Genomic DNA, 19,416 nt, shown 5'->3' with positions numbered 1-19,416 from the left:
TGACTCGGTCATAATGCAAAAAAACATGTTTCATTAGTCTAATTTGATTATGTTACCACCTAAAAAGCTCATCTAAGACTTGTGAGAAAACTCTCTCGGACACTAGTGCTGGATTCTGGTACACCCAAAAGAATCTCTTCTTCAAACATTTCTATCTTTAGTGTACAATAACTAGTGGTCGATGGGTCACAAATGGTGAAATCTCAATCTTCATGTAGAAAAGTATATATGTTGGATACCATTTTATATATCAAGTCACACCAAAGACACGGTAAGCTATCTTAGCATGAACCTTTTGGCACTATGGTCTTTGCATTATGTACTTGTGGCAACAACTTGATCATACAATCTCCTTCTTCCACAAGTTTGCTTTTAAAAAAGGTTTGTCGATTTGCATAATCAACCTTTCATAAATTGTGAACAATCAAAAAGATTTGTTGATTCCTGCTTTCCTAAACGTGCATGTGCCCTCCCCCCACGTGCGGCAACAACTATAGTATTTTTGTGTCCAAGCATCATTCGTTATTCCCTAACGAAAAAACACGTGGGCCTGTTATGCTCTTTCATTAATTTGGGACACATCAAGAGAGATCCGGCTTGCAACTAGCGGCCCGCCGCGCACCCGATGGCATCTAGGTTTGGCTGGACAGCGCCGTGGACAAAACAAACGCTCATTTGTTTAGTCCCACATCGGCCAGACGTGGAGAGTCGGACTGGTTTATAAGGCAGAGCGCGGCAGCCAGCATTGTCCCTTCGGGGACATCTGATAAAATTGGAACGATACAGAGAAGATTAGCATGGCCCCTGCGCAAGGATGACACGCACAAATCGAGAAAGGGTCCAATTTTTTTGAGATTTTCCACGCAAGTCCGTGGAGCCTTCTTTTTTGAACTTGCGTGTGCTGCTATTCCTACAGAAAGGTCCTCTAGTTTCTTTTCTCTATCAGAGAGGTCCTCAATACTGCCTTTTTAAATTTAGATCCACATGCTTTCTCTTCTTTGTTATTGCAATACAACCTTTATGTAGTAGCTTTTTAGCTTTTTAATCTATTATCACACGTTTCTGGATTAGTCTTCCGTTTCAGTCCTCCTACATGTAGTATGGTAGTGTATTCCTTCAATTTTTTATTGTCTTTGTTTCTTACCCTTAACTGTGATTCGGTCATAAAGCAAAAAAACATGTTTCACTCAGACAATTTGATTATGTTACCACCTAACAAGCTCATCTAAGACTTGTGAGAAAACTCTCTCGGACACTAGTGCTGGATTCTTGTACACCTGAAAGAATCTCTTCATCAAATCTTTCTATCTTAAATGTACAATAACTAGTGGTCGATGGGTCACAACTGGTGAAATCTCAATCTTCATGTAGAAAAGTATATATGTTGCATACCATTTTATATATGTAGTCACACCAAAGGTACGGTAAGCTAGCTTAGCATGAACCTTTTGGCACTATGGTCTTTGCAATATGTACTTGTGGCAACAACTTGATCGTCTAACCTCCTTATCGCACAAGTTTGCTTTTTAAAAAGGTTTGTCGATTTGCATAATCCACCTGTCATAAATTGTGAACAACCAAAAGGATTTGTTGATCCTCCTTTCTGAAACATGCATGTGCCCTCCCCCCACGTGCGGCAACAACTACAGTTTTATTTTTACTGTCCAAGCATCGTTCGTTATTCCCTAACGAAAAAACATGAGTGCCCGTTATGCTCTTCCATTAATTTGGGCCACATCAAGAGAGATCCTCCTTCCAACTGGCGGTCCGCCGCGCGCCCGATGGCGTCTAGGTTTGGCTGGACAGCGCCGTGGGAAAAACAAACGCTCATTTGTTTAGTCCCACATAGGCTAGTCGGGGAGAGTCGGACTGGGTTATAAGGCAGAGCGCGGCAGCTAGCATCGTCCCTTCGGGGATATCCAATAAAATTGGAACGATACAGAGAAGATTAGCATGGCCCCTGCGCTAGGATGACACGCACAAATCGAGAAATGGTCCAAATTTTTTTGAGGTTTTCCGCGCAAGTCCGTGGAGCCTTCTTTCTTGCACTTGCATGTGCTACTATTCCTACAGAAAGGCCCTTTAGTTTCCTTTCTCTATCAGAGAGGTCCTCAATACTGCCTTTTTAAATATAGATCCACATACTTTCTCTTCTTTGTTATTGCAATACAACCTTTATATAGTAACTTTTTAGCTTTTTAATCTATTATCACACGTTTCTGAATTAGTCTTCCGTTTCAGTCCTCCTACATGTAGTGCATTATTCAATATATCCTCTAATATTCCGATAAATCGGTTGATTTATTGCTTACCGTAGTCTGACCGATAAGATAAATCGGCCGATAAATCAGCCGATATGGCGATAAATCGGCTGATATGCCAATAAACTGGCCGATTTACCCCTAATCATGAGTTGACCGAGAAGTTCCCGATAAGCGATATCCCCAACATTGATGTAGTTTATTCCTTCAATTTTTATTACCTTTGTTCCTTACCCTTAATTGTGATTCGGTCATAACGCAAAAAAACATGTTTCACTCGGACAATTTCATTATGTCACCACCTAACAAGCTCATCTAAGACTTGTGAGAAAACTCTCTCGGACACTAGTGCCAGATTCCGGTACACCCAAAAGAATCTCTTCTTCAAACATTTCTATCTTTAGTGTACAATAACTAGTGATCGATGAATTACGTAGGTCACAACTAGTGAAATCTCAATCTTCATGTAGAAAAGTATTTATGTTGCATACCAGTTTATTTATCTAGTCACACCAAAGACACGGTAAGCTAGCTTAGCATGAACCTTTTGGCACTATGGTCTTTGCAATATGTACTTGTGCCAACAAATTGATCGTCTAATCTCCTTGTCGCACAAGTTTGCTGTTTAAAAAGGTTTGTCGATTTGCATAATCCACCTTTCATAAATTGTGAACAACCAAAAGGATTTGTTGATCCCTCCTTTCCTAAACGTGCATGTGCCCTCCCCCCACGTGATGCAACTACTACCGTATTCTTTTTAGTGTCCAAGCATCGTTCGTTATTCCCTAACGAAAAAACATGAGGGCCCGTTATGCTCTTCCATTAATTTGGGCCACATCAAGAGAGATCAGGCTTGCAACTGGCGGCCTACCATGCGCCCGATGGAATCTAGGTATGGCTGGACACCGCCGTGGGCAACACAAACGCTCGTTTGTTTAGTCCCACATCGTCTAGCCGGGGAGAGTCAGACTGGTTTATAAGGCAGAGCACGGCAGCTAGCCTCGTCCCTTCGGGGAGATCCAATAAAATTGGAACGATACAGAGAAGATTAGCATGGCCCTTGTGCAAGGATCACACGCACAAATCGATAAATGGTCCAATTTTTTTTCAGATTTCCATGCAAGTCCATGGAGCCTTCTTTCTTGCACTTGCGTGTGCAGCTATTCGTATAGAAAGGCCCTTTAGTTTCCTTTCTCTATCAGAAGGGTCCTCAATATTGCCTTTTTAAATTTAGATCCACATGGGTTCTCTTCATTGTTGTAGCACATATAACCTTTCTGTAGTAACTTTTTAACTTTTTAATCTATTATCACATGTTTCTGGATTAGTCTCCAGTTTCAGTCCTCCTACATGTAGTGTATTCCTTCAATTTTTTATTGTCTTTGTTCCTTACCCTTAACTGTGATTAGGTCATAACGCAAAAAAAACATGTTTCATTAGTCTAATTTGATTATCTTACCACCTAACAAACTCATCTAAGACTTGTGAGAAAACTCTCTCGGACACTAGTGCTGGATTCTGGTACACTCGAAAGAATCTGTTCTTCAAACCTTTCTATCGTTAGTGTACAATAACTAGTGGTCGATGAATTACATAGGTCACAACTGGTGAACTCTCAATCTTCGTGTAGAAAAGTATATATGTTGCATACCATTTTATATATCTAGGCAGACCAAATACATGGTAAGCTAGCTTAGCATCAACCTTTTGGCACTATGTTCTTTGCAATGTGTACTTGTGGCAACAACTCGATCGTCTAATCTCCTGCTCGCACAAGTTTGCCTTTCAAAAAGGTTTCTCGTTTTGCATAATCCACCTTTCATAAATTCTGAACAACCAAAAGGATTTGTTTATCCATCCTTTCCTAAACGTGCATGTGCCCTCCCCCCGTGTGTGGCAACAACTATAGTTTTCTTTTTAGTGTCCATGCATCGCTCGTTATTCCCTCACGAAAAAACACGAGGGCCCGTTATGCTCTTCCATTAATTTGGGCCACATCAAGAGAGATCAGGCTTGCAACTGGCGGCCTACCATGCGCCCGATGGAATCTAGGTATGGCTGGACACCGCCGTGGGCAACACAAACGCTCGTTTGTTTAGTCCCACATCGGCCAGCCGGGGAGAGTCGGACTGGTTTATAAGGTAGAGCGCGGCAGCTAGAATCGTCCCTTTGGGGGCGTCAGATAAAATTGGAACGATACCGAGAAGATTAGCATGGCCCCTGCATAAGGATGACACGCACAAATCAATAAATGGTCCAATTTTTTTTTTGCGATTTTCCGCGCAAGTCACTTGAGCCTTCTTTCTTGTACTTGCATGTGCAGCTATTCGTACCGAAAGGCCCTTTAGTTTCCTTTCTCTATCAGAGAGGTCCTCAATACTGCCTTTTTAAATTTCGATCCACACGCTTTCTCTTCTTTGTTATTGCAGATATAATCTTTCTGTAGTAACTTTTAGCTTTTTAATCTATTATCACACGTTTATGGATTAGTCTTCCATTTCAGTCCTCCCACATGTAGTGTATTCCTTCAATTTTTTATTGTCTTTGTTCCTTACCATCAACTGTGATTCGGTCATAACGCAAAAAACATGTTTCATTAGTCTAATTTGATTATGTTACCACCTAACAAGCTCATCTAAGACTTGTGAGAAAACTCTCTCGGACACTAGTGCTGGATTCTTGTACACCCGAAAGAAACTCTTCTTCAAACCTTTCTATCTTTAATGTACAATAACTAGTGGTCGATGGGTCACAACTGGTGAAATCTCAATCTTCATGCAGAAAAGTATATATGTTGCATACCATTTTATATATCTAATCACACCAAAGACACGGTAAGCTAGCTTTGCATGAACCTTTTGGCACTATGGTCTATGCATTATGTACTTGTGGCAACAACTTGATCGTCTAATCTCCTTGCACAAGTTTGCTTTTTAAAAAGGTTTGCCGATTTGCATAATCAACCTTTCATTAATTGTGAACAATCAAAAGGATTTGTTGATGCCTGCTTTCCTAAACGTGGATGTGCCCTCCCCCATGTGCGACAACAACTATGGTTTTCTTTTTAGTGTCCAAGCATCGTTCGTTATTCCATAAAGAAAAAATACGAGGGCCTGTTATGCTCTTCCATTAAGTTGGGCCACATCAAGAGAGATCCGGCTTGCAACTGGCGGCCCGCCGCGTGCCCGATGGCGTCTAGGTTTGGCTGGACAGCGCCATGGGCAAAACAAACGCTTGTTTGTCTAGTCCCACAAAAGAATCTCTTCTTCAAACCTTTCTATCTTTAGTGTACAATAACTAGTGGTCGATGAATTACATAGGTCACAACTGGTGAAATCTCAATCTTCATGCAAAAAAGTATTTATGTTGCATACCATTTTATATATGTAGTCACACCAAAGATACGGTAAGCTAGCTTAGCATGAACCTTTTGGCACTATGGTCTTTGCAATATGTACTTGTGGCAACAACTTGATCGTCTGACCTCCTTCTCGCACAAGTTTTCTTTTTAAATAGGTTTGACGATTTGCATAATCCACCTTTCATAAATTGTGAAAAACCAAAAGGATTTGTTGATCCTCCTTTCCGAAACATGCATGTGCCCTCCCCCCATGTGCGGCAACAACTATAGTTTTATTTTTAGTGTCCAAGCATCGTTCGTTATTCCCTAACGAAAAAACATGAGTAACCGTTATGCTCTTCCATTAATTTGGGCCACATCAAGAGAGATCCTCCTTGCAACTAGCGGTCCACCGCGCGCCCGATGGCGTCTAGGTTTGGCTGGACAGCACCGTGGGCAAAACAAACGCTCGTTTGTTTAGTCCCACATCGGCTAGTCGGGGAGAGTCGGACTGGGTTACAAGGTAGAGCACAGCAGCTAGCATCGTCCCTTCGAGGATATCCGATAAAATTGGAACGATAAAGAGAAGATTAGCTTGGCCCCTGCGCAAGGATGACACGCACAAAGCGATAAATGGTCCAATTTTTTTTGAAGTTTTCCATGCCAGTCCGTGGAGCCTTCTTTCTTTTACTTGTGTGTGCTGCTATTCCTACAGAAAGGCCCTTATTTTCCTTTCTCTATCAGAGAGGTCCTCAATACTGCCTTTTTAAATATAGATCCACATGCTTTCTCTTCTTTGTTATTGCAATACAACCTTTATGTAGTAACTTTTTAGCTTTTTAATCTATTATCACACGTTTCTGAATTAGTCTTCCGTTTCAGTCCTCATACATGTAGTGGATTGTTCAAAATATCTTCTAATATTCCGATAAATTGGTCGATTTATTGCTTACCGTAATCTGACCGATAAGATAAACCGGCCGATAAATCAGCCGATATGGCGATAAATCGGCTAATATGCCGATAAACTGGTCGATTTACCCCATATCATGAGTTGATCGATAAGTTCCCGATAAGCGATATCCCCAACATTGATGTAGTTTATTCCTTCAATTTTTTATTGGCTTTGTTCCTTACCCTTAACTATGATTGAGTCATAACGCAAAAAAACATGTTTCACTCGGACAATTTCATTATGTTACCACCTAACAAGCTCATCTATGACTTGTGAGAAAACTCCCTCACACACTAGTGCTAGATTCCGGTACACCCGAAAGAATCTCTTCTTCAAACCTTTCTATCTTTATTGTACAATACCTAGTGACCGATGAATTACGTAGGTCACAAATGGTGAAATCTCAATCTTCATGTAGAAAAGTATTTATGTTGCATACCAGTTTATATATCTAGTCACACCAAAGACACGGTAAGCTAGCTTAGCATGAACCTTTTGGCACTATGGTCTTTGCAATATGTACTTGTGCCAACAACTTGATCGTCTAATCTCCTTGTCGCACAAGTTTGCTGTTTAAAAAGGTTTTTCGATTTGCATAATCCACCTTTCATAAATTGTGAACAACCAAAAGGATCTGTTGATCCCTCCTTTCCTAAACGTGCATGTGCACTCCCCCCACGTGATGCAACTACTATCGTATTCTTTTTAGTGTCCAAGCATCGTTCGTTATTCCCTAACGAAAAAACACGAGGGCCCGTTATGCTCTTCCATTAATTTGGGCCACATCAAGAGAGATCCGGCTTGCAACTGGTGGCCCGCCGCACGCCCAATGGAATCTAGGTTCGGCTGGACGGCGTCGTGGGCAAAACAAACGCTCGTTTGTTTAGTCCCACACACTACAAAAAAAAGACACATCCGTGACATTTTGGCCGAACGAAATTTTTTTCTGTTATACATATGACACTTCTATGACGATAATTGTGAAAAAACCCGGTATCATCATAGATGTGGTGGGCTCCTACTTCTATGACAAAAAATCATGACAGAAAATGGGCTTTTCGTCCTGGGCGGGCCGGAGACACAGCTGCATGACATTCTTTGGGCCGTCCATGACGGAAAAAACCGTGGTAGAAGCAAGGGGGAGGAAAATTTCGGGGAGTTCCCGGTTACGGTGGGAGGTCGGGGGCCGAGCGATGCGCGCTTCTCTCGTACACGTACGCGCGTGTGTGCGACGCGTTGGCTCTAACTGAACCAGAGCGAGGCATTGGGCTCTAACTGAACCCGAGAGATTGCACTGTAGGCTACGCGTTACTAAACCCGAGCGATCGATCCATGGTTGTTAACTGAACCCGATCAAACGATTCCTTCGCTACTGCTGCTAACTGAAGCCGATTGATGCTGCCTCTGGATAAACAGTGAGCGTTGCGGGGGGGGGGGTGTTGGATGAACAGTTCCCGGTGGGGGTGGATGAACAGGACCCCGTGGTGTTGCCTCTGGATGAACAGGACCCCGATCGATCGAGCCGGTTGGGGATATGGATGAACAGGACCCCGTGGAGGGCTAGATGAACAGGACCACCCCATGGAGGGCAGGATGAATAGTAGATGGTGGAGGGCAGGATGAACAGTAGCCCATGCAGGGGTGGTTGAACAGGAGCCCGTGGAGAGGGCTGGTTGAACAGTAGCCGGTGGAGTAGCGCGCGGTGGAGGCTGGATGAACATGAGCCCGTGGATGAACAGTCGCAGGTGGAGGCTGGAGGAGGTCGACAGTGGATGAACAGTAGCTCGTGGAGGCTAGAGGGGGAAGACGGTGGATATGAACAGTATCCCGTGGAGTCCCGTTTTGCGGTACGCCACACCCCTCCCGATGAACAGGACCCCCGTTTCGACTGTAGCACTCCAACACAAGTCCGTTTCGTCCGTTTTGCGGTACGCCACACCCCTCCCGATCAACAGGACCCCCGTTTCGACCGTAGGAGGTCTGTTTCCTCCGTTTTGCGGTACACCAGACCCCTCCCGATGAACAGGATCCCGTTTCGAATGTGGCCGGTCGAACAAAAGGCTGTTTCCTCCGTTCTGCGGTATGCTAGGCCTCGTTTCCATCATCTGTTCCGTCCAAGCCCTCCCGATGAACACGACGCATTTCGTTGCCTCCCCATGAACATGACGCATTCCGTTGCCTCCCCATGAAAACGACGACGACGCCGTTTCTCCGTTCCGACCCAGCCATGTACACGAGCCCTGGCCATATGTATGCGCGAGTAGGCATTCGAGACCCCACCCGTATGTACACATACGTGGCCGTATTTTCTTTCTTGCACCCTGACCGCCTCTACTACGACACGTGCGCGCCTCTACATCCACCAGTATATATGTACATACAGGTTCGTGACCAGAATGACAACGCTATGTACCCTTCGACCAGGTGGGTCCCGACTGTCAGGCACTTCCTTGCGTGCGAAGATGTAGCTGGTGGGTCCTAGCAGTCAGGGGCAAACGTTTTTTTTGCGAAATACGGTGACCCGTCCGGTGGGTCCCCGCTGTCAGGTGGAGGAATAATTATTTTGCGCGTAATAAGGAGGCACTTCCTTGCTGCGACCGTGGACCCAGCTGTCAGCGTCTCCACGCACAGTACTCTTCCGATGGAAGTCGGTCGTTGACCACATTGACCACGCCGCGCCGAGAGCACCACGGCGGTGGACGACGGCGAGGCCTATGATAACCCACAAGTATAGGGGATCGCAACAGCTTTCAAGGGTAGATATTCAATCCAAATTTATTGATTCGACACAAGGGGAGCCAAAGAATATTCTCAAGTATTAGCAGTTGAGTTGTCAATTCAACCACACCAGGAAACTTAGTATCTGCAGCAAAGTGTTTAGTAGCAAAGTAATATGATAGTGGTGGAAGTGGCAAAAAAAGTAAAGACAGCAAAAGTAATATTTTTGGTATTTTGTAGTGATTGTCACAGTAGCAACGGAAAAGTAAATAAGCGTAAACCAGTATATGGAAAATTCGTAGGCACCGGATCAGTGATGGATAATTATGCCGGATGCGGTTCATCATGTAACAGTCATAACATAGGGTGACACAGAACTAGCTCCAGTTCGTCAATGTAATGTAGGCATGTATTCCGTATATAGTCATACGTGCTTATGGAAAAGAACTTGCATGACATCTTTTGTCCTACCCTCCCGTGGCAGCGGGGTCCTATTGGAAACTAAGGGATATTAAGGCCTCCTTTTAATAGAGAACCGGAACAAAGCATTATCACATAGTGAATACATGAACTCCTCAAACTACAATCATCACCGGTAAGTATCCTGATTATTGTCACTTCGGGGTTAACGGATCATAACACATAATAGGTGACTATAGACTTGCAAGATAGGATCTAGAACTCTCATATATTCATGAAAACATAATAGGTTCAGATATGAAATCATGGCACTCTGGCCCTAGTGACAAGCATTAAGCATTTCAAAGTCATAGCAACATCAATCTCAGAACATAGTGGATACTAGGGATCAAACCCTAACAAAACTAACTCGATTACATGATAAATCTCATCCAACCCATCACCGTCCAGCAAGCCTACGATGGAATTAGTCACACACGACGGTGAGAATCATGAAATTGGTGATGGAGGATCGTTGATGATGATGACGGCGACGAATCCCCCTCTCTGGAGCCCCGAATGGACTCCAGATCATCCCTCCGGAGAGGTTTTAGGGCTTGGCCGTGGCTCCGTATCGTAAAACGCGATGATTTCTTCTCTCTGATTTTTTCTCTCTGAAAGCAAATATATAGAGTTGGAGTTGGCGTCAGAGGGTCTCCAGGGGGCCCATGAGGTAGGGGCGCGCCCTGGGGGGGGCGCGCCCCCCACCCTCATGAGAAGGGTCTAGACCCCCTGGTCTTCATATTTGGCGAGGATTTTTTATTATGTTTTCTAAGACCTCCCGTGGAGTTTCAGGTCATTCCAAGAATATTTGTTTTCTGCACATAAAACAACATCATGGTAGTTCTGCTGAAAACAGCGTCAGTCCGGGTTAGTTCCATTCAAATCATACAAGATAGAGTCCAAAACAAGGGCAAAAGTGTTTGTAAAAGTAGATACGACGGAGACGTATCAACTCCCCCAAGCTTAAACCCTTACTTGTCCTCAAGCAATTCAGTTGACAAACTAAAATAAAGAAAAACTTTTACAAACTCTGTTTGCTCTTTTTGTTGTAACTATGTCAAGACAGCATTCAAGTTTTCAGCATAGATCATAACTAACTACATTTGCAATAATTCTCAGGTCTCACAATTACTTGATTCAATAGCATAATCAACTAGCAAGTCATAATAATAAATCTCGGATGACAACACTTTCTCAAAATCATCATAATATGATATAACAAGATGGTATCTCGCTAGCCCTTTCTGAGACCGCAAAACATAAATGCAGAGCACCTTTAAGGATCAAGGACTGACTAGACATTGTAATTCATGGTAAAAGAGATCCAATCATAGTCATACCCAATATAAATTAACAGTGATGAATGCAAATGACGGATGTGCTCTCCAGCTAGTGCTTTTTAATAAGAAGGTGATTACTCAACATAAAAGTAAATGGATAGGCCCTTCACAGAGGGAAGTAGGGATTTGTAGAGGTGCCAGAGCTCGTTTTGAAATATAGATAAATTGTATTTTGAGCTATATACTTCCATTTTCAACGTAACAACTAAGAGATGGCGATATCTTCCATGCTAAACACATTATAGGCGGTTCCCAAACAGAATGGTAAAGTTTATACTCCCCCTCCACCGACAAGCATCAATCCATGGCTTGCTCGAAACAAAGAGTGCCTCCAACATATATTAGGTCCCAGGGGGAGTTTTGTTTGCGATTAATTTTGATTTAATTTGCATAAAGCATGGGACTGGGCATCCCGGTGACCAGCCATTTTCTCGTGAGTGAGGAGCGGAGTCCACTCCTCTTGAGAATAACCCGCCTAACACGGAAGATAAGGACAGCCTTTGTTGATACATGAGCTATTCGAGCATACAAAACAGAAGGTTTATTTGAAGGTTTAGAGTTTGGCACATACAAATTTACTTGGAACGGCAGGTAGATACAGCATATAGGAAGGTATGGTGGACTCATCTAGAATAACATTGGGGTTTAAGGGTTTGGATGCACAAGCAGTATTCTCGCTTAGTACAAGTGAAGGCTAGCAAAAGACTGGGAAGCGACCAACTAGAGAGCGACAACAGCCATGTACATGCACTAAAATTAACAAACATTGGATGCAAGCATGAGTAGGATATAATCCACCATGAACATAAATATCGTGAAGGCTATGTTGATTTTGTTTCAACTACATGCGTGAACATGCGCCAAGTTAAGTCACTTAAATCATTCAGAGGAGGATACCACCCCATCATACCACATCATAACCATCTCAATAGCATGTTGGCACATGAGGTAAATCATTATAACTCTAGCTAATCAAGCATGGCACAAGCAACTATGATCTCTAATTGTCATTACAAACATGTTTATTCATAATAAGCTGAATCAAGAACGAGGGAATCATCATATTTACAAAAACAAAAGAGGTCGAGTTCATACCAGCTTTTCTCATCTCAGTCATATATCATCATAATTGCCTTTCACTTGCACGACCGAACGGTGTGAATAATAATAAGAGTGCACGTGCATTGGACTAAGCTGGAATCTGCGAGCATTCAATAAACAGGAGAAGACAAGGCAATATGGGCTCTGGGTTAAATCAACAATAATGCATATAATAGCCACTTCAACAATTTAATTATGGTCTTCTCCTGTTGACCCCCAAATAAAAGAAATAAAACTATTTACACGGGAAAGCTCCCAACAAGCAGAAGAAGAACGGGAAATATTTTTGGGTTTTCTTTTTAATTATTACTACTGCAGCAGAAAAATAAACTACTACTATTTTTTTTGGTTTTTCTTAAGGTTTACTAAACACACAAGGAGAAAGCAGGAAAAAGAAAATAAACTAGCATGGATATTACAGTGAAAAAGTATGAGCACCGGCATCTAACAATAAGTGTGTGTGAACATAAATGTAATGTCGGTGAGAAATACGTACTCCCCCAAGCTTAGGCTTTTGGCCTAAGTTGGTCTATGGCCACGGCTGGCCTGGCGGATATCCATAATAATAGTTGTTGGGGTCGTACTGTGATGAGGAAGGATAGTTGGGATCATACTGATGTGCAGCGGTTATCGCCTGCTGAGCTGCAGCATGGAGTCAAGCTACCTCCGCTCTCCTCTCGTACTCTTCTACCTCCTCTCTGGTAATAACATATCTTCCTTTTGTCTGTGAATCAAAGAAGGCAGGAGCAGGGAGAGTAATATGGAAAACATGTCGTTTATCAAAAATTAAGCGATATAAGAGAGGTGATTCAGGCCTCTCGACAAACTGGTGCGATGCCATAGAGTTATAATCGAAATATGCAGGAGGCAACTCCATATCACCCTCACGAATGTCTATTTCAAGAAAATGAGCTAAGTGGGTTGTGTAAATTCCTCCAAATAAATCTCCATTATGTCTATTATGATGCAACCTACGATCTACAATGGCTCCCATATGAGAAGATTGGTCTCCTAACACAGCACTCCTAAGAATGCTAAGATCAGGGACACACATGTGACATGCTTCATCCTTAGCATTTATGCATCTACCAATGAAAGGAGCAAAATAATGTATAGCAGGAAAGTGAATGCTCCCTATGGTAGCCTGCGTTATATCTCTAGATTCTCCCACAGTTATAGTAGCAAGAAAGTTTCTAAATTCAGATTTAGGGGGATCCCTAACACTACCCTATGATGGAAGTTCGCAAGCAGAAGTGAAATCCTCTAAGTCCATGGTATAAGATTTGTCATAAAGATCAAACATGACTGAAGGAGAATTACACGAAGATGAATACTCAAACCTCCTCACAAATGAACTTGTGAGATCATGATACTGGGGGCATTTGTTAGCCTCAAAATCCTCAAGACCGGCATTGCGCAAATATGATTTGAATTCTTCTTTAATTTCCGCACGGTCCATAAAATTTTCCGACGGCCATTCACAGGGCCGTACCGGAGCGTCTCTTGGTGGATCCTCGTCAGCATCGCGCATAACAATCCTGGGTCCTTAATTCTTAGAGGAACCACCTTGGAACATCTTCCTAAACATATTGTTTTTCTCTGAAAAATTCTGAAATTTTTAGTAACTTCAACATAAAAGTAAACCAAACTTAATAAAACTGATAGTAACTACTCCTACAAGTGCCTAGAGCCTATATCAAGCATTAGAACTACTTAGAACCATAAAAATTTGACATGCAAACTCAAGAACATGGTCACCTATGCAGCACAAATTTGCAAAGAATAAAGCACTAGAATAAAAACTAATTGGACCAACGGAGGAGTCACATACCAAGGAGCAATCTCCCCAAGCAGTTTGCGAGAGGTGCTTTGAGCAAGGAGATCGAAAATCACAGCAAAAGTGGCTGGAACTCGTGCTTTAGTTGGTTTTTCGGGTTTGTGTGAGATAGAGGAAGAAGATGGGTGCTGGGATAAGTGGAGGAGGGCCACTGTGGGCCCACGAGGCAGGGGGGCGCGCCCTATAAGGGGGGGGTGCCCACCACCCTCGTGGCCAGGTGGCAGCTCCTCCCGCGGTAATTTTTGCACAGTAAATCCTCAAATATTCCCGAAAAAATCATATTAAATTGGCATGTCATTCTGAGGACTTTTATTTTCGGGATATTTTTATATTGCATAGATAAGTCAGGAAACAGACAGAAGAATACTATTTTTACTTTATTTAATATAAATAACAGAAAGTAAAGGTGGGGTACAGAAGTTTGTGCTTCTAGTTTCATCCATCTCATGCTCATCAAAAAGAATCCACTAACAAGGTTGATCAAGTCTTGTTAACAAACTCATTCTGATAATCATGAAACCGGAGAAATTTTGAATAACACTAAGTTACCTCAACGGGGATATGCCCATCCTCAATAATAAGAATATCATATTTCTTCTTGACAGTAGGAAGAGGAAATTCAAAACCTCCAAATATAATTGATGGAAATTTTCCAATAGAGTTGATACTATGAACTTGAGGTTGTTTCCTCAGAAAGTGTACCGTATGCTCATTACCATTAACATGAAAAGTCACATTGCCTTTGTTGCAATCAATAACAGCCCCTGCAGTATTAATAAAAGGTCTCCCAAGAATAATAGACATACTATCATCCTCGGGAAATATCAAGAATAACAAAGTTCGTTAAAATAGTAACGTTTGCAACCACAACAGGCACATCCTCACAAATACCGACAGGTATAGCATTTGATTTATCAGCCATTTGCATAGATATTTCGGTAGGTGTCAGCTTATTCAAGTCAAGTCTATGATCTAAAGAGAGAGGCATAACACTAACACCGGCTCCAAGATCACATAAAGCAGTTTTAATATAATTTCTTTTAATGGAGCAAGGTATAGTAGGTACTCCGGGGTCTCCAAGTTTCTTTGGTATTCCACCCTTAAAAGTATAATTAGCAAGCATGGTGGAAATCTCAGCTTCTGGTATCTTTCTTTTATTAGTAATGATATCTTTCATATATTTAGCATAAGGGTTCGTTTTGAGCACATCAGTTAATCTCATACGCAAAAAGATAGGCCTAATCATTTCAGCAAAGCGCTCAAAATCCTCATCATCCTTTTTCTTGGATGGTTTCGGAGGAAAAGGCATGGGTTTCTGAACCCAAGGTTCTCTTTCTTTACCATGTTTCCTAGCAACAAAGTCTCTTTTATCATAACGTTGATTCTTTGATTGTGGGTTATCAAGATCAACATCAAGTTCAATTTCTACATCATTGTCATTACTAGGTTGAGCATCATCATGAACATTATCATTAATATTTTTACTAGGTTCATGTTCATTACCAGATTGTGTTTTAGCATCAGACATAGAGATATCATTTGGATTATTAGGTGGTTCAGCAATAGGCTCACTAGAAGTTTGCACAGTTCTATCATTTTTCTTTTTCTTCTTTTTAGAAGAACTAGGAACATCAATATTAATTCTCTGAGAATCTTGCTTGATTCTCTTAGGGTGGCCTTCAGGATACAAAGGTTCCTGAGTCATTCTACCAGTTCTAGTAGCCACTCTAACAGCATAATCATTTTTCTTACTATTCATTTCATTAAGCACTTCTTTTTGAGCCTTAAGTACTTGTTCTACTTGAGTGGTAACCACAGAAGCATGTTTGCTAATAAGTTTAAGTTCACCTTTAATATCAGCCATATAATCACCCAAGCGTCTAATCATATAAGCATTTTCTTTTAATTGTCAACCTAAAGAAGCATTGAAGTTGTCTTGCTTAAACATAAAGTTATCAAACTCATCCGAGCATTGACTAGCAATTTTAGTAGGAGGGACTTCAGCTTTATCATATCTATACACATAATTTACCTTTACTACCTGTGTCGAGATATCGGGATTAGGAGGTTCTTCAGTAAATAAATAATTGAGATCATATTTTTCTTCAACATGTGGTGAATTAAGACCATGTATTTCTTCAATAGGAGGTAAATTCTTAACGTCTTCAGCTTTAATACCTTTTTCTTTCATAGATTTCTTTGCCTCTTGCATATCTTCGGGACTGAGAAATAGAATACCTCTCTTCTTCTGTAGTGACCAGACCTCAAACGGTCCAATCTTTGTGCTCCGGTGTCATCCCTGGATCAGTAATGCTGACACCACACAGTACTTTGAAGGATTTATAATAGAGTAGCAATCACACACTTATTACATCGAGTGTCTCAAAAGAGAACTTATTACAATAAATATGGCTTAAGGCCATCTAATAACGATAACAGCGGAAGGCTTGGAAGATAAGTGAGTCTGCGACCTAAAACTCCTTAATCGTGTATAGAACCACGACCTAAAACTCCTTAATCGTAGTTTGAAAAGTCTGCAACATTAACGTTGCAGCCCGAAAACGGGTCAGCACATGGAATATGCTAGCAATGTAACACATAGAGAGTAATGGAATGAAACAGCTATCCTATATGCATATTTGGCTGGTGGAAAGCTCTATGGTTACAGTTTTGCGAAAAGCCAATTTTTCCCTACTGCAAAGGAAATAAATTTATTTAACTATCATGGTGGTTGTTAAACATTGAGAATGGTTGACAGCATTCTCAATCCCAATTAAACATCATTAAACAAAACCCAACCAAATTAAATTAGGGTAACAGGTTGAGATTCACATGATAATCCAGGTACTAGATACTCAAGATGTCCATAACCAGGGACACGACTAACCATGATTAGTTTATACACTCTGCAGAGGTTTGCGCACTTTTCCCCACAAGACTCGATCGCCTCCGTTTGGTTTCTCGCACTACATGGTGTTTGAGAAGACGGATGACCGAGACATAGTCTTTCAGAAGCGCTAGCACCTTACGAATGGGTAGACCGTACCAACCTACATCCCCTACATCTGCTAGTCTACCACAGTAAGAGTTTGGACGACTTAGTCAACTATGCTAGAGCCCATAATAGCTTGTGGCTGCACACGGAAGTTTCTAGCATGAATAATCTCATGATCCCTTTGAGCCTGGGTGGCGGTCCAAAAGAAAACAGGCAATCCTGGAATACCCAGGTACCTCAATCCACCCAGATGTGTGTTTAAGTTGCCACCTTAGATAAACCATTAATTAACAATACTCACATCTATCATGGATATCACTCACCCAATCCGCGTCTACTATTATAGCATTTTAGTATGTATAAAGTCACATTTTAGTATTAGATACATCCGTATCTAGACAAATCTAAGACAAGAAATTTGGGACAGAGGGAGTAGTTGAAAGTAATCTATAAGAGATCAGTGTCAACCTCTCGCATGTTTTGGTCAAAAGAGGAATTTAGAACCGTCATTTGGCACACAAAAATCACATGCAAGATCACCCAGAAAGTTTTACTACTAGTACTAGTACAGCGTGTTAGATGAAAAAACACGATTAAGATCAAAGAAAAAGATTGTCAAGAAGAGATATTACCTGGACTTGCTTAATGAGGTATCCCGGAGTGGGGTGCTTGGACAGGGCAATGGCTTTGAGCTTGTCTGCGGTAGTCTCGGCGGGGTGCTTGCCCTTCTTCGTACCATGAGCCTCGACAGTTTTGGCCGGAGCCATAGACATCACTTCGGCCGGCGCTCCAGCGTCCATCAAGAAACTGTCAAATAGAAATAAAAGAAAAGAAACCATAATCACAAACCCAAAAGAAGAAAAGAGAGGGAGTTATAGGATCAGTCTCGGGGTTGCAAGACCGGGCCTTGGCCAGAATCAACACCATTGATGCGCTCACCTTTCCTTCTTTGGGAGAGAAGAACAATGGCAGAAGAAGGTCGGGGTTTTCTTGAAGAAATGAGGAACAAGATGAGGCAGAAACGAGGGTTGGGTAGAGAGGAAGCTGAGAGAGAAGAGTGAAATGATGGTTGCTTCGTTCGTCCAACTTACTGCTGGAAAGGAGGGAGTTTTGTGATTTGACGGCTCATTGGGCATTACTGCAGCGGTTCGATCGAGGTAGTCTACCGTCACTCTACTACGGAGTAATTTAGTGCATGGCTGGTGGACCCCGATGCTAGCTGTCCCACACGTCGGCGAAAGTGAGTAATTTAGTGCATGGCTGGAGGAGGATCTGCACGGTAGAGCGTGTCAACTGTTTTTCAGAACAAAAAAATGATTACAGCAAGCATTTCCACTCTTATGATGGAGGAGTGCGAAACACGGCAACCACTTGAACATACACAGTGCTCCTACTACTAAGCATGTGCAGTGGTTCATACGCCAGTACTACACAATCTTGTGCGCATGTCAACTACTCCTATATGTAACATAGTACCGCTTTTTCGACTGTCCGGTCGAGAATGGATGGTGAGATCAATGTTAACAGAACTAGGTCCACAACGCACGGAGAGTACGGTGCTACAGTACTCCACGAAACATGAACCATATGAAGCACGAATAGTGTTAGGCAGGGTGTATGAAAGGTGCACGGGATGGGAGCAAAAGTTTTCTTCTCGACCCACTTTTGGGTGTTTGGCAGAGTGCATGAAGGGTGCATGAGTCCACACTAGTAGGTTGACAAAAATACACGAAGAGGAAACAACTATATTGAGATGAGAATGCAACCAAACACACCCACACACTTTGTGCTACAGTGACTGATCTGCGCCGTCTGAGTTTGATCCAACGGTCATGTTGCACCGAGACATGGACATGCCCATGCAGAGGGCGCCTAAACACCACCGAAGTCCCTATGCTTCTCGAGGCGCACGACGTTGGTGATGCAGGGTGCAACCGCCCGCAGAGCCCGCTCCCGATCAACGGGAGCTAGCTCGTCAAAGACGGCGTCCAATGGCACGAATGGATTCCGGTGACGGAGCACTGAAAGGATTCGCCCGACAACGGCGACGGCAGCCCGCAGCCCTTCCTTGTCCAGCTCAGCCCCCACCATCGCGCGGAGACGGCCCAGCTCCTTGGAGATATAGGTGAAGAAGGAGACCAGGTCAGGAAGCCGCAGCTCATTGAAGTTGACCGGGTGGTCGAACGGGTTTAGCCCGACGGCCAGCATCGTCACGTTGGCACAACGGTAGGCATTGCACAGCCACAACACGTGCATGGCAACTTGGTTCACCAAGTGGCTGAGGCGATCCTGGACCTCATCACGATCGGCCCGCTCGCGCTCCAGTCGGCTCCCCTGACGGCCTATCGTATCTCCCGCTTTCTGCAGAAACGCCGCCGACGCCTCGAGCATCTTTGTGGTGGACGCC

The 19,416-nt window shown here is 42.8% G+C and overlaps 5 non-coding genes across 5 annotated transcripts; all 5 read left to right on the top strand.

The window, feature by feature from the left end:
• Positions 1-747: 747 nt before the first annotated feature.
• On the top strand, positions 748-850 carry LOC125555043 (U6 spliceosomal RNA). The gene has a single exon (XR_007304501.2). It is a non-coding gene; the product is annotated as a U6 spliceosomal RNA (small nuclear RNA).
• A 1,053-nt stretch (positions 851-1,903) lies between these two features.
• Positions 1,904-2,006, top strand: LOC147977104 (U6 spliceosomal RNA). The gene has a single exon (XR_015602313.1). It is a non-coding gene; the product is annotated as a U6 spliceosomal RNA (small nuclear RNA).
• Positions 2,007-3,264: 1,258 nt separating this feature from the next.
• On the top strand, positions 3,265-3,367 carry LOC147977103 (U6 spliceosomal RNA). Its single transcript, XR_015602328.1, has one exon. It is a non-coding gene; the product is annotated as a U6 spliceosomal RNA (small nuclear RNA).
• A 1,057-nt stretch (positions 3,368-4,424) lies between these two features.
• On the top strand, positions 4,425-4,527 carry LOC125555044 (U6 spliceosomal RNA). Its single transcript, XR_007304502.2, has one exon. It is a non-coding gene; the product is annotated as a U6 spliceosomal RNA (small nuclear RNA).
• A 1,616-nt stretch (positions 4,528-6,143) lies between these two features.
• LOC147977102 (U6 spliceosomal RNA) lies at positions 6,144-6,249 on the top strand. The gene has a single exon (XR_015602327.1). It is a non-coding gene; the product is annotated as a U6 spliceosomal RNA (small nuclear RNA).
• Positions 6,250-19,416: the final 13,167 nt, after the last annotated feature.

Source organism: Triticum urartu, chromosome 4A (genome assembly GCF_056163025.1).
Source record: "Triticum urartu cultivar PI428250 chromosome 4A, HENAU_Tu73, whole genome shotgun sequence".
NCBI lineage: Eukaryota > Viridiplantae > Streptophyta > Magnoliopsida > Poales > Poaceae > Triticum > Triticum urartu.
The sequence above is the reverse complement of the archived record's forward strand: the minus strand, read 5'-3'. Positions and strand labels throughout refer to the sequence as shown.